Genomic DNA, 14520 nt, shown 5'->3' on the forward strand with positions numbered 1-14520 from the left:
CACAATGGTCTGTTTGGTAGCTCCGTCTAACCTGAAATGGTCACAGGGAGTGCAGATGGATGATGTCCATCCTGATGCACCCACAAATGTAAGACATGGCCTATGGTCCATGGGATGGGCGGGACTTGAAGCCTGCTTAGAGAAATTCATGAATCCAGGGAGGGCTTTTGGGTGTTCAAATGACACTAGATGGCAGCAGATGACCACCAAATCCTCTGCTCAGCCTTACCTCTAAATTTCTGCTGGGAGTTCCAGGGACCAGATCCTCAAGTGCAGGTTTTCTTCTTGCTCTTTTTTCCCTGCCCCATCATTTGCAAACCCATTAAAAGTGTGACCTGGGCACAAAAGTTGCCAGGTGCCTCTGATGACTTGTTGAGCTTGAAGTCTGTCCAAATAGAGCTTTCCTCTTTATAAAGGGGTCCACAGCCAGTTTGGGTACCTTTGGAAAATGACAATAGGGGAGCTGAAAAACCACAGCCCTTCACCGTACTGTGTCTTCAGCATCGAAGGCACCTTCTTGGCTAATGGAGCCTTGCTCAGCCAGCATGTGCTTGGCGAAGGGGAAAGGGGAAAGCTCCCATGGTGGCAGTCTTGTCTCAGTCATTTCACTGAAACCTGAGGACACTGAGATGTGCATCATGGTCCCATCTACTGCATAAAAGTCTTCCAGTCTCCCTAAGGCTTGGAGCGGTGAGTGTGGGATAGAGGATCTACCTTCAGCACCTCAACATTTCTGGGTGCTTGTCCCAGCTTTGCTGCTGTATAGGCAAACTCATACATCACATCTGTCCCTGTAGGTACTTTGAGCACCAGAGTACACTGAGTGCTGTAACCTGCTTTAGCCCATCTGCATTTTTGGCATTGGTCTCACTGTCTCTTAGGGTAAAAGAGTCCACTGTTTTATGCTGCATCTCCTGAGAGGCCGGGCCTCACTGTTTCTCCTCCTGTCAGGTATGGTAGAACCCAAAGCAATGATTATGGAGATGTGTGCTGAAACGTTCCACCTCCAGTGAGGTCTTGAGCAAGAGCTGAGGCTGCGAGTCTCAGGCTAATGCTTCACTGGTGGTTTGAGCAGTCATTTCTCATTTCTCCAGTGGTACTTGTACTTACCATGTGACAGAGTTTGTGAGATTGAAACGAGGAAGACAAACAACTCCTGGCTAGCTCAGGAGAAAGCTCTTCTATCAAATTCAGCAGCCTTACATTGTACACGCTGGACGGAGCAACCATGCTCTTAATTCCCAGCAACATCTTGGAAGACAGGATGGGCCTATTGTCTTGGTCCATCTAGTCCAATATCCAATTTCCAACAGCAAACAGATCCGGACATTTCAGAAAGCAGGTGGAGCAAAGCACCCAGCTCTTTTCAGATTTTAACGTGAAAGACACCTGATCCCTGATGGCACCTGCTCTTTGCTCCTTCCCCAAATAATTCCCCTTATGTTCTTCAGCCCTCCAGCAATGGAGGACTCACGCTGCTCCAGGGAGCATTTTCCTGTGCCTTTCTCCACATAGTACAAACATTTTCTCCAGCTTTGGTCTGATTTAACAGTCTCTGTCTTCCTGCTGCACTGAGATGCTCCAAGGCCTGTGCAAAAGAAATGGGGAAGAAGTTAATCTGGGATAACTTGGGTGAGTCATCTCCAGTGGTGTATCATTCTCTACGCAGCTGCTCTTCTCTTGCTGTGTCTCATCACCATCAGCATTCTTGCAAAGACTTCTGAGGTCCCTGCACAACAGGCACTTGTCAAACAGCAAAACTGAGAGATTGTGATCCAATCTACTATGAAATTAGTAGGGACCTCTGGGCTTTTTGGACGCTTTCATTCTTACTGGAGTTGATTAGGGTTGTGTGTGGGGGTGTTTTAACATCTCCCAGGCTTTCTTTTAACACAGTGGCCTCCTTGGATCTAAACATCTAGGTGATATGACCAGCACAGCCTCAACCCTGGAGAAAGGTCATGCTGAGCTGGTAGGGCTCATGTGGGCCTATTCTGGTCCTGGAGGTGGCCAAGGATACGTGACACCCTATGGAAACAGCTTGAATGGCAGTAGAGGGGAGGCTACAGTTGTCTTCATCTCAATGCTGGCAACTCCAGGCAGAGATGGCCAGGACACTAGGCCTGGGTTAGGTCCTGAATTTGAGGCGGGACTGATGTAGCTCACTGGGAGGAGGATACCATGCACTGTGGATGCCCGGCCCCAGAATATATGCTCCAGTATGTTAATGGCCTCACTGGGACTGGCTGCTTTTTCCTATGGAGCAGAAGCAAGCCCAGGTTGCAAAGGGACTCAGGACTGTACCTCCCTGGCCATTGCAGGGGGTTGCTGTCATCACCCATTGCACTTATGAAGAAGTTTGACCCATTGGTCTTTCATCTGTCCCACCTGTGTCCCATCCTGCCCAGTCACCCTGGAGTTCAAGAGACACAGCAAGGGGCCAGTTCCTGACCCACAGCAGCTCCATTGGCTTCTGCTTGGGCATTCCAGGGTTTTCTAAGGGATGAAGGCAGATGTGGAGGAAGGACCAAGCAACACAGGGGACAGGGGAGAGTCCCCAGGGATGGAATGGCTTCCAGTGAGCTTCAGAAATAGAGGGGGTGTTTCTGGAGCATACTGGGGAAGTCAGCTTGGGACAAGAAGTGTCCTGCTTGGCTCCCTGGAGCCTGAATTTCAAAGTGCATTGAGTTTGCACCAAGGTCATTGTGGGTGTCCTGGCACCAGGCAGGCTCTGTCCTCTGGGATGTAGCACAAGGTGATTTGCTAGTGGCAAATGTAAAACCATCTTCCTCTTCCTTTTATTTTTCTCATTTAATGCTGCATCCTGGGGTGGGAGAGATGAGAGGGGTGGACGCCTGAACTGGGACCAGCTGCAGGCAGGCAAAACACTCATGGGGATACAGAACTGCAGGCAGACAGATACATGCAAGAGCCAAAGGAAAAAAAAAAGCAAAAAAAGAAAGAAAAATGGAAAAAAAAAGCAGTGAAGCAGTTAATGAAGAGGCTCCTGCAGCCAGGGTAGTTGAACCATTCATCATCTTCCAGTACCTTTTCTTTCTTTTTACTTTATTTGTCTTTGGCAGAAGGTGATTGCTCTCTCCACCCATTCCTGCCGTTCAGGGGCTGATAGCTCTCTCCTTGGAGCCAAGAATGGTCCCATTAAAAATGAAAGTATAAAGCACAGCTTGATTTTAATTCACTGCGTCAACATTTCTTTATATAGGGAGAGAATGGGAGAAATAAATTTATAGCATTATACGCACACATGCTGAAGACTGGGGTCCTGTTGAGTGCTGTCACTGAAGTGTTGCTTAAAGCTGATGTCTTATCTCTCTAATTTCCAAAGATTGCTTAAAGAAGTGAGTGTCTTTCAAGTCCCAGTGCTATGAAGTACAAAGTGAGCTTGGAGAGGGAGCACTTTTGTGTCAGCGGTGTCAAAGCAGGATGCAGATCTCCCTCTCCAACTTTCCTTTCTATTTTAAATCCTTGTTCGGAGAAACAAATGAAGGAATCAGTGCAAGTTTGGGCAATGTTTGGAGCAGAGAAGACCTGCCCTGTGGCTTCATGGCATCATGGCACTTCAATGCAAAGACCCTGCTTCTGCTGTCCACTGTAGTTTGAAGAGCATCGGTGAGTGGAGACAGGGCTGAACCTGGATGTCAGAGAGCACATGCAATGTGCCTGTTTTGGTCCCAGATGCTTGGCTGAGATAATCAAACCAAACTGCTCCAGAGTAGTAAAATCAGGAAGTTGGAGAATGTAGAAATGGGGGTGGAAACACCACAGTGTGGCTTCAGATGTGCTGCTTGAGACCCAGGTGTCCAGCCCTTGTCAACAGATGAGATATATAAATGAAGGAGGAGCTGTTCTGGCCTAATTAGCAAAGATGTACCAAATTACTGCCTTGAGAAACACATTTAAGAGGGCTTTTGTAGGACAGGCTACGAGGCGCTTGCAGGGGACAATCATGACTAGTCAGGGACTGAACGGGGCTGATGGTGCCCAGGAGAAAGGCTGAGTTTGCTATCTCCTCCCCAGCCCACACCTCCACTGTACTTGCCTGCAGCAAAGTACTGAAGGTCAGGATGTTGCTCACCAGCTTCCCTACTTGGACAGGGAAAGCTGGTGGGATGCTCGCCGAGGGACAGAGGGCTGTTTATTGCTATTTACTGCAGCTTCTTTGGTACCCAAAGGTGCTTTAAAGAAGTAAGTATAAGATGAAATTTTGGTCATAAAGACATAATTTTATCTTTATTGGGTTTGCATAAAAATAAAGAAGCTGTTTCAGTCCAAAGTAGCCTCCCGTGACTGAGGCACGTCATGCATTTTGCGATCCCTAGGCTTGCAGAGCAAAGAGCTTTGGTCATGTCTGTGCTTGTAGATTAAAATGTGCTTGGGAATGTTTTGGGGGTCTTGAGGCCAATGGCACAGAGCAGTCTTCATCTGTGTTATTAAATTCTCCTACCTTCAAAACAAAGTGGCCATCAGCAAACTGTCTGCTGGGATGATTCATGGGCCACGTAAGTGGCTGACCCATGCAAGAATCATATAGTGCTTTGCGCTAAGGCCAAATGTGTGACAGGAAGGACTAACAATTCAGCAGCTTGAGTTCAGTTCACTGTTCAGTTCAGAAGTACAGACACAGCTTTTGGGACTAGGTGAAGAAGGAACATATATCATCTCCGTGGCTCTCCTCAACCAAGAACAGTCCATTTTTGGCCCTCCTGCCTCTGGCTGTGGTTGGTAGAGAATGGGTGAAGACAAAAGAAGAAAGTCCTTAAGTTGTCTTAGACAGCTTTAGTGCAAAAGGACTGATCTAAGAAGTACCTCTAAATGTCTAGATGAGGAGTCTCTGGTGCCAGCATCCACTTTTATTGTGAGAAGCCAGTTATTCCTGTCATCAGTGGTGTATATGAGGAAAAAGAAAATGTCAACACCCTTGCAAAGCCCCTTTCATTTATGAATAGTCACCTTACTATTCCCAGCTGGATCAACTTGAAACAGCTTTTGGACTAATTTTCTAGCAAGGTGTGAATTTACCCTTTTGGATTCACAGCAAGATTCTGCTAACATCAAGAAGGGCAGTAAGCACAAGGGGAAGGGCAAGGCAGATCTTACAGCTGCGGGACAGGACCTACCATGGTAGGACTCCAGAGCCTGAGACCTGCTCTCACATGGTGGTCCCATCAAACTGCTCCTGCTATGCAAAGGTCTCTAGCCATGGATATATGTGTTGGAACAGTACCTGAGCTGAGTACATACATCATGTCAAACATGCAGGACGGAGGTACAAATGTCAACCAGGGAACATGTGACAGGAGGTACCTGGACTCCATTGGACTTGAGGTGACTTGGCCAGAGTCCAACCTGACGAGCCATTCTGCTGGGCTTTGCTTAGTGAATCCAAAATGAGCCAGGGTTTGGATAAACGGCCTAATTTTCTCCTGCCCATAAAAATAACAGGTGGCTTTGTCAACTATTTTTTCTTCTGTTGCATTTTGTTGGGTTTCTTCCCACTGCTTGCCCTTTCCACAGAGAAAAGCCATGACTGCAAGACAAAGTTTAGTCATTCTTTGAGTTTCAAATCATTCCTGACATGATTTTTTCACCACACAGTCTCCTCAACAGTGTCTTTCCCAGGAGGGTTTTACACATGTGAAGTGAAGCTTTTGTATTGCAAGCCACTAAGGACTGAGTCGAGGTATTATTGTCCTTGTGCCTCGTCTCTGCAGGGCTCTGTTCTCGGGCACTTTATTAGCATCAGTCATGAAGTTTGGGCTTTGCATGTTTTTCGTTTTTAAACTAGCAGTGAAAATAGCTCAGTTCGCTTTGATGTTTCCTTGGATGGAGCTCTTCTTTTTTTTTTTTTTCTTCTCTTTTTTTTTTTTCTCTTCCCCTTTTAGAGCAGAAGCAGAAAAAAATCAATTTAAACAAGATGCAGAAAGGTTTCAAAACAAAGTCTTAATCAAGTCAGCTTTGCCTCCGATCTTCCTCCGGTTCAGCTCTGAACCACCCCCCAAACCTGGCAGTTAATGACAAAAGAAAATCAGGAATGATACACTTTGAAATCCTTGGCACTGAGTGACATGCACAATACTTTAAAAAAACCCACCAGACAATTGGCTGGAGAACTTTCTCCATTGAACTTCAAAAAACACATTGTTTTCTGGGATGGGAAATGGCTGCTCTTCTTTTCTGCTCTGTTTTGTTAGAGAACAGGCCCTGGAGTATAGCTAAATTGAACTCTGCTGTATTTTCAGCAGGAGGTCGGGATCTTCTCCAGGACTTCCAGAGCTGAGACTGGTCCATTCCAAACATCCAGATGATTCTGTCTCTTTCAGATGCCTTCCAGCACACTGGGAATGTCCTGTGGCAGGGTTTGATGATGGAGACGCACAGGTAAAAGTAGCATGACTGCCTTTTGGATGCCCATGTGCTGGATCTCCAACGCTATTCAGACAGCAGCTTGGCATAATAAGAGCTTTCAGTCCTGCTGGCCATTTTTTCTGTGAAATGGTCTTGCTAGTTTCACACCTGGTCTGAACTCTGCTACCTGGACCTTGCTAACCTGCAGAGATCAGAGGTCCTTGGAGGTTTTTCAAGTAGAGCTTGCAATGCTGGTGTCTCCTTGAGAGCCAAAGAATGACCATGAGGTTGCTGGTAACCACCCCAGGGCATGTCCTGCCCCTGGTGGGGATCCTCTGGTGCTGCAAAGCTCGGTGACCCTCTGGATGAGAGAAGGCACTCTCTTGGTTTGCAGAATGTGAATTTCACCCATGCCCAAGAATTGCAGAGGTACTGGTTGGAAAGTACCTCTGTCAGGTGTCTGGAGCGTCTGCTCAGAACCTTTCCTCTTTTTTCTTTCCAAGAAAAGGCTGGTGTTGATGGCTTTTAGTGTCTGATCAATCCCTGCCAGCTTCAACAAGGGAGTCTTATAAAACCTGGTCTATGCTGGAGAGACAAGTCCCATGCTGAGTAAGAGCCAGTTGCTTCTTGTAAGACTCTTAGAGGTCCATTTCAGCCCCTGTCCCCTAAGTGACAGCTATGTGCATGTGTGCCATCTGCTGTGGTCGGATTGTACTGGCTCTGTTGGTAGTAATTCACCTTTTTACCATCACAAGTCTGCAAACAACACAAGGACTCTGCTAAACTCTGACCTAGCCCCAAGACCTTGAAGATCTAGCATGTTACTAGCTTTGCTACCATCCACCTCCAAAATAACATCACATTTGAAGTCTCCATGACTCCTCCTTACAAGCACACAAAGGGGGTTATTGCATTTAGGACCCTGCTTGCTTGCTCTGCTGAAGGAACAGGGACAAGCAGACTTTGTGCAAGACCTGATGCAAAGTGGACTCTGTACTTTCTCCTTGGTCCCTAATGACCAGCGAAACTCAGCCCGTAGTGAAAGCAGGAGACAGATGGTTTGCAGCAGAATACCAATTTTGATGATTATATGCTGCACCGACACACCATCAGAATAACGGGGGCAGCTGATGGATTTGGTAGCGCCGGGCGCTTAACGTTCTGCCTTGTTTTGTCTCCTGTCATTTCATGGTGCTAATGGCTTCTCCGTGATTTGTTAGATTACATGACCTCAAGGACACCCAGCTCCCTCCTTCTTTTCTCTTCCCTCCTTCTCTTTCCGCATGTGTGGACGTGCACTTTTGTTTTAATAGAATCTAAATGACATGTCTCTGCTTTGGACAGAGTTCAGGAAAGCTATCGCAAGGACGGCAAAACCACAAGTGTCCTATGAATGATTTCAGCTCTCCCTTGATAAGCGGGTGACCTGTTCCAGTGATGAAGCTGGGGGGCTATTGATTCAGCTCAGGGCAATTGTGCAGGTTTTTGCTGAATTGGCTTGACGTGTTGGCTGGAGATTACACCTATTTTCATGACAAGAATGAATAGCTGCCGAGCTGTTCCACCTGCCTGCTACCCAGCAGGACTGGGAATGGAGGAATTGCTCTGGGAAGAGCCAGGGTGTCAGATAAATACTTGATGCATTTCCAGTCATAGACCTTAATTCCCCATCACCAGCTCATGGGACTAGAGATGGTGCTTGGGTTGGGGAAGCCAAGGTCTTCCTAGTTTCCAGAACCAGAAATATGTCCTAGCTAAATCCTATTGTCCATGTAGGAAAAAAACCTGGGCATGCATTGTGCCACCTCACAGCCCTACCTTGCTTTTCAAGCACAGAAAAGCCTCTTGCATGGTTCAGGGGGAACCCTGCATGAGTACAGCCTGCAGGAATGGCAGAGGAGGACCTCAGTAAGGGACAGGGTCAGCCAGACACCTCGACTGTGTAGGTGCAGCAGAATGGACCCTCCGGACACACAGCACCCCTTGTGCTTGTGCCTGCCTTCAGGTCATCTCCTGCAAAGGAATCTATTAAGGGTACGGGAAATTGAGACAGGGTCTGTGATACTCTGGAGGCTGCTATGGAATTGTCAGTCTTTGGGTCTCATTGACTGCTCTGATGAAATCACTGCAGCACGTTCTCTGCTAGGATGACCGTGACAGCAAATGGTTTTGCTCTAGGACCAGTCTAAATGGGTGGGTTTATGAACCAGTGCAGAGCCGCCTCCATGTGAGACTCAAGGGCTTTTGTGCAAACCTCGGAGCTGGACCATGGTACGGACAGCTGTTCAGGGAAATCTGGCTCTTGTCCCATCCCTGCTAAGGCATCTGGCCTAGCCTCACCACACTCTTACCCAGCCCCCAAGGCTGGGAGGAATCCAGCAAACAGCTGTGCCTTTTCACTCCATTTGGGTTGACCATGAGAAAGGGTGGCTCCTTTTCTCCGGCTGCTCTGGCCAAATTCTGCCTCTTCGTCTTAAACCAAGCTGGGCCTGTCTCTTTTGGAGGAAACTGGGTAACTCAGAGTGCACATATTTGTTGGCATGGAGAGGAATCACTGTTTAGAACACATTAAAAAGACTAATGGGGACAGCTGTTATCTATTGAGGAGCTGGTGTCTCTTGAGACCAGTCATCTAGGTCTTACTTTTATGCCCTGGTGCAACTCATACGTCCTCTATGTGCTACTCCAGAAGCATGCAGGTGTCTTGCACACCTTTGGGCATCATTACCTTCAGGTAACTGAACTGAGCCTTTGGTCTCTACTGGCTGTGACAGGAGTGTAGACACCTACACTTAGATGCTGAAATTTATGTGTTCCCATCTATCAGTTAATCCCGCCTAGGGATTCAATGTGGTTATTAATAATAAGTGTCTAGCAGGGCAGGAGGGAAGTGTCTCAATTATTAGGCTTAATCAGCCTTGAAAAAAGTCATTGCTGTACTGTTGGGCACTTGTGGTGCTGGAGCTGCTTGCAGCATGTCCCAGGAGATGATGGTCCCTGCAGGTTAGCTGTGGGGGGCATTGCCTTGAGCATCTTGGCTGTGGGGAAACACAGATGAGACCTTACAGCTGGCACGGAGGCAGCAAGGGAAGGAGATGGAAAGCCCACAGCTGGGCTTTGTCTTGTCCAAGTGGGGCAGCGCATGTGCTTGAGGGGCTGGCTGGGAAGTTGCTGCCGCTGCAGCAAACAGCAGTGGTCCCACAGTGCAGACCTGCCCCGGGTGGGGAAAGCGAAAGGGTTTATGCAGAAAGCTGTGGACCAGCCGAGCCCAGCCCAGCCTCTGGGTCCCTCTCTTCCCTACAAGGTATAATCCCATTGCCTTTCCAGCAGGACTCACTTTGCTCCTGCTCCCATTTTACCCCTCACTTTGCCCCCACCCTTGCAAGAGGAATTATTCCGTGGTGAATAGTTGCAGGTTGGTCTTCCCCAGCTTTGGCAGCTCAGTCACTAACAACAGCCCCCTGTGTTGGTCCCTCCTACTGCTCCTTTCTCTTTTGTCTTCAACTTCCAGATTCCTCTTAAGCTTCAAAATGGGAAGATTCTCTGTCTTTATCTGCAAGGTGAAAGGAGAGAGAAATTATCTTCTGCCTTTGGGAAGATAAGTCACGTTGGAGTCTTCCTCTTTAGAAAACTCTTTAATGCCATTTATCAATTAATTACTAGGTTGCATTTATGCCCATTAATTCCCCCTGCTGTCTTTCATTTTTGGAAAGGTCTGTGTTGCTCAGGATCTAATTGTCTTGGTCTTTACACTGCCTTCTTTCTCATTTTCAAGTTAAGTGGATACCAGAGCCTTCTATGTCTGTTCTTTTATTTCCCCTGCAGATTTCTCTGGCCCCCCCCCAGCCCCGCTTCTCCTCCACCCTGGTCGTGTTCAAAGAGGATTTGACTGGGTTTGGGGGGAGTGGATTAAGTTGTGTGGCCCAAGCTTTAAATCCTAATTCCGCTCATGAATCAATTGTTGCTGGAGCCAGGAAAACATTTTCACCTGGAACTTTTTACACTGAAAGACACGCTTCCAGGTCACCTGCAACATGCTGGGGTTTTATATCAATCTTGGTTCGTTGTTTGGGTTGAAATAACCAAAGCAGGCAGTCCTGAAAAAGAAAAGCTTCAATTTACATTTTTTCCCCTCAAACAGTTTGATATCTCCGTTTGAAACAATATTTCACTTGCTTCACTTCAACTTAAAACACAGAAGTATTTATTTTAAATGGAAAGAAGTTCCCAAGTAAACAAAATGGGCTTATTTTGTTCGAATGATTTGCTAGTGAAAAATTGAAAAGTATAGCTTTCAGATAGGTCCAAAAGAATGTTTTTCTTCAGTTCAATCATTTAATCATAGAGCTTTTCTCACCACCCCCCCTGCCCTACAGTCACCATTCCTGATGTCACTGAGAAGTGCAGAAATGCTGCCATTTAAGCCCTGTTTCTGCAGGGAAGGATTTTCTAATCCTTCTGGTGTTAACTAAGCCAGCTTTTTAGAGACCTGAGCAGGGTCCGTCCCCAGGGGAAGGTGCTCAATACTGCAATTCAGCAAGAGCTCGGTGTTTCAGGATCCTTTTCCCAGGGTACCCCATGGATTTTGGAGGACATAATATTGAAAGCCAGTTAGAAGAAAATTTTTTTCTAAAATCCCCAGCTTTGGTTAGAAAGAAAAGGGATGTGATTTTGCTAATGACCCTAAATCCCTTTTTTTCTTACTGAGATACAGATATGTCTGGTGGGCACAGAGGTGTTTTTGCCACAAGCTGGTCGGGTTAAAGCCATGTGAGTTCTCCTATTGCCATGTCTCTCTGGAGATCAGGAGGAGATGAGATGTGATGCAAGGAGAGGGTTTTCTTCTAGGATGTCCTCACCCAAGACCATGGGTGAGTTGTTGCTTTTGCTGTTGCCAGCAGGTCATGAACCGATTAATCATAAGTGGGGAGAAACAGACATGTCTGTTGTTACTTTCCTTCATTTTAGCCCAAAGCATGAGCTAAACCATGCTGAGTGCTCTCCAGTAATGACCCCAGGAGCCCAGACAACTCAGAGGAGGTATCAGTACCTGAAGCAGAGCAAGTTGTCCTGGCTGTCAAGTAGGTGCAGCAGTGACTGTGTCAAACCAGTAGCCTAAAACACAGGATATTGCAAGGCTGTAATCCCCCTGGCAGGTGGGTGGTCAGGCAGACATCCGTGCTGTGTCCCATAGGAGCTGTCACACCAGCCAAAGTGTGGAGATGGCTTGGGGTCTGGCCATGCTGGATTGCTGGGATCACAGGGCAGATGTCCCTGGTCTCCTTGCTGCTGTTGCTGCTGATAAGAAATGCTTCAAAAAGGGGAGGATCCAAACTCACAAGGCATGAATACAAGTGCATCTCTCAAATCAGGTGTCTGGAGCTGGGAAGCCATTGTAAGCCCTCATATCAGAGGTAGATAAGCACATCTGACCCAATTCTAGCTTTGGTTTTGCTGCTGGCATGTCTCCCTGAGGAAAACAGAGCTGGAGGGACGGGTGGGCACCACCCTGGAGTTGTGGAGAGAACCAGCCAGGCAAGCAGATGGGCTAAGAGGTCTCCCCATGCTGGTGCCTGCATGGGGAATGCATGGGGTGCCTCTCCAGGAGGCTCAGAGCGGGGAAATCGTAAACAGAGATGCTGAAAACCCAGTGAAATCTGAAAGCTAAGTATTAGTAGGATTAAGATTTACAAGTACAAAACTCCTACTTCAGAGAAGGGGAACTTTATGCCTGGGTTTTGCATACTCAAAAACATTCATGAGTGGCAGCACGTTGTTGTCCCTTGCGTTGAATAGGACAGATATTTAAGAATTCACTGTTGGATGGGGTGCAACGGTTGAGCAGAGGCGAGTGATCCGGCTTAGATGGGAAGGGGTTACTAAACTGGGAGATAAGGAGATCTGTGCTAGCGTGGGGCTGGTGCCCTCATTATGTCTTCAAATTCAGGTTGAAATTGTACACAGGCCTGATGCAGACTCTTATGCCAGGGATGAGATTCATCTGAGAAGAGCAAGAAAAGCATCCTGGTGAAGCAGGATTGTGGAAGGGCTTTAAGTTACCTGTCTGTCTAATTAGTGAGTCTCATTCTCCATTTTCCGCTGAGCTTTGGTGGTACTTGAAAGCAGCTGCCGTTAATGGTGGCTTTGTGCCTGCTGCCCTCATGCACGGCCTTCAAGCAGTGGCAACCCAGGGAGAGAAGCAACTAACCTTTCTTTCTTGGTGGCTAATGACAAAAATGGGCTGTTTGAAAGCCTTCACAATTTCTGGGAGGAGGTGGTGGTGGTGGGAGCAGAAAACGCAACACTCATTGCTTAGTGCTGATATCTCATCTATAAAAGACAGCGGTCGGTCATTCTTCAGGGACTGAACTGTGGGGAAAAAAACTTCCAGGAACCATTAACTCCAGAGGTGCTGCATCCCATGGCCAAAGCCAGCACCCCAGGGCCATCTCTGCAGCAATTCCCATTTGCTCCCTGCTCAAAAAAATTTGGTTTCTCACCACTCATCTGTTCTTCAAATCCTTCCATCCTGCAGGGTGAGTTATTACAGGGCAGAATATCTGTCTCCTATATTTGTGCCTCTGCTGTGGGAGGATTTATCCTCACTCATCCCAACTGGACTGTATCAAGCGATCACCACTGCACTTCCAGGTTCCTCACCAGCTTCACATTTGGTAATGGGTTCGTCCCCTACATGGGAACATGGTACTTGATGAATGAAGACACTTGGAGGACTCAAAGCTAAAGCCATCCCATAAACATTACCCTAGTGTTCTTTTTTTATTTTGAAGGAGCTGATACGATGGGGAACTAAAGCTGCTCCTTGCTTCTGTGTCTCCTTGCTTAGGTCTTGTTGCACTTCCATCTCTCTGTTGCATTTGTGGAAAATTAGATCAATTTGCTAAGCTGTGGATATGGCTGCAATTGGGAGAGTTTAGCACTCTCTCACTTCATTTGAACTGGAAAAAAACCCCAACAGTATCTGTTCCTGCTCTTACTGAAACTGGGGGGAAGTGTGAGAAAAGGAGTGTTAATTGGTGACAGCTCGGTTCCTCCAGAGCGAAGAATAAAAAGTGAAGTAACCCTGGCAGCGTGTGGCCAGAGCGCCATTAACTACCCTTAATTGTCTTTGGCTTCTCATGTCAGGATGGAGAAAATGGGGTTTCTTGTTGTTTTGCAGGATGACTGAAAAATGGTGGGATGTGGTGACTCAGATAGGACCAAGTTCTGGAGGAAGTATCATGGGGAATATACATGAATTTCCTTTTATTTCCTGCTTCCACGGTGGCAGAAGAAGGGAGAGAGGCCAAGCTGATACCTGAGGGATGAGAATAAGGTGAACCTGTCTGTGGACAAGTGGGTGCAACTGGACCCTGCGATAGGTTTAGGAAGCTTCACTGAAAACCTGGACTTTTTGTGGTATGTGAAAGACAAGAAGGGATCACCTACCCCTGCAGTTTTCAACACTTTTCTTTGTGAATCCCCAATATGCTACAATAAAAAGGCAAACCCATAAGGCCCTCCCAGCTGAATCTACTTTGCTTGGTCATCTTGATCAGTTCCCTAGAAAACCACAGGTCTCTGGGGAATCTGTAGGTTGGAAACCTCTGGAGAACACAGAGAGATGGAGAGAAACTTGCGGGGCAAATTGTGGAGGAGAAGACTAGGCGTGGAAAAAGGAGCCGCTGTTGCCATGCATTAAGCCTTAGCAAATCCCCTTTCCTAGTGGGATGACAGGAGCTTAAATAAATCACCTGGAAGGCTAGAAAGAAGTGGGACTGTGTTCTGCCTTGCTCAGAGCAAGAGAGATTCATGATGCGCAGGTGGGCAAATGCTATTTACACAGCGGGTCAGGTAATCTCCATACACCGAGGTTGGGGAGCTGCAGCTGGCAGAGGGGAAGCTTGCAGGGACTGTGGAAAAGGTCCTTTGGGGAGGGCATCAGCACAGAGATGGAGGAGAAAGTTAGTGAGGGAGGTCCTCTGCACTGGCAGAGCTCAGCCCCTGCAGAGGTGGGATGAGGAGTCAACATCCCAGCTTGCACCATCTCTTGGTGTTGTTCTCTGTGTGCATGTGAGGGTTGCGCTCTTAAGCAGTGCTAGCTGGGGGCATGACCTGCTTGTGCACAAATGCCTGACCTGGAGGGTATGAGAA

This window comes from Larus michahellis, chromosome 5 (assembly GCF_964199755.1).
Source record: "Larus michahellis chromosome 5, bLarMic1.1, whole genome shotgun sequence".
Classification (NCBI taxonomy): Eukaryota; Metazoa; Chordata; class Aves; order Charadriiformes; family Laridae; genus Larus; species Larus michahellis.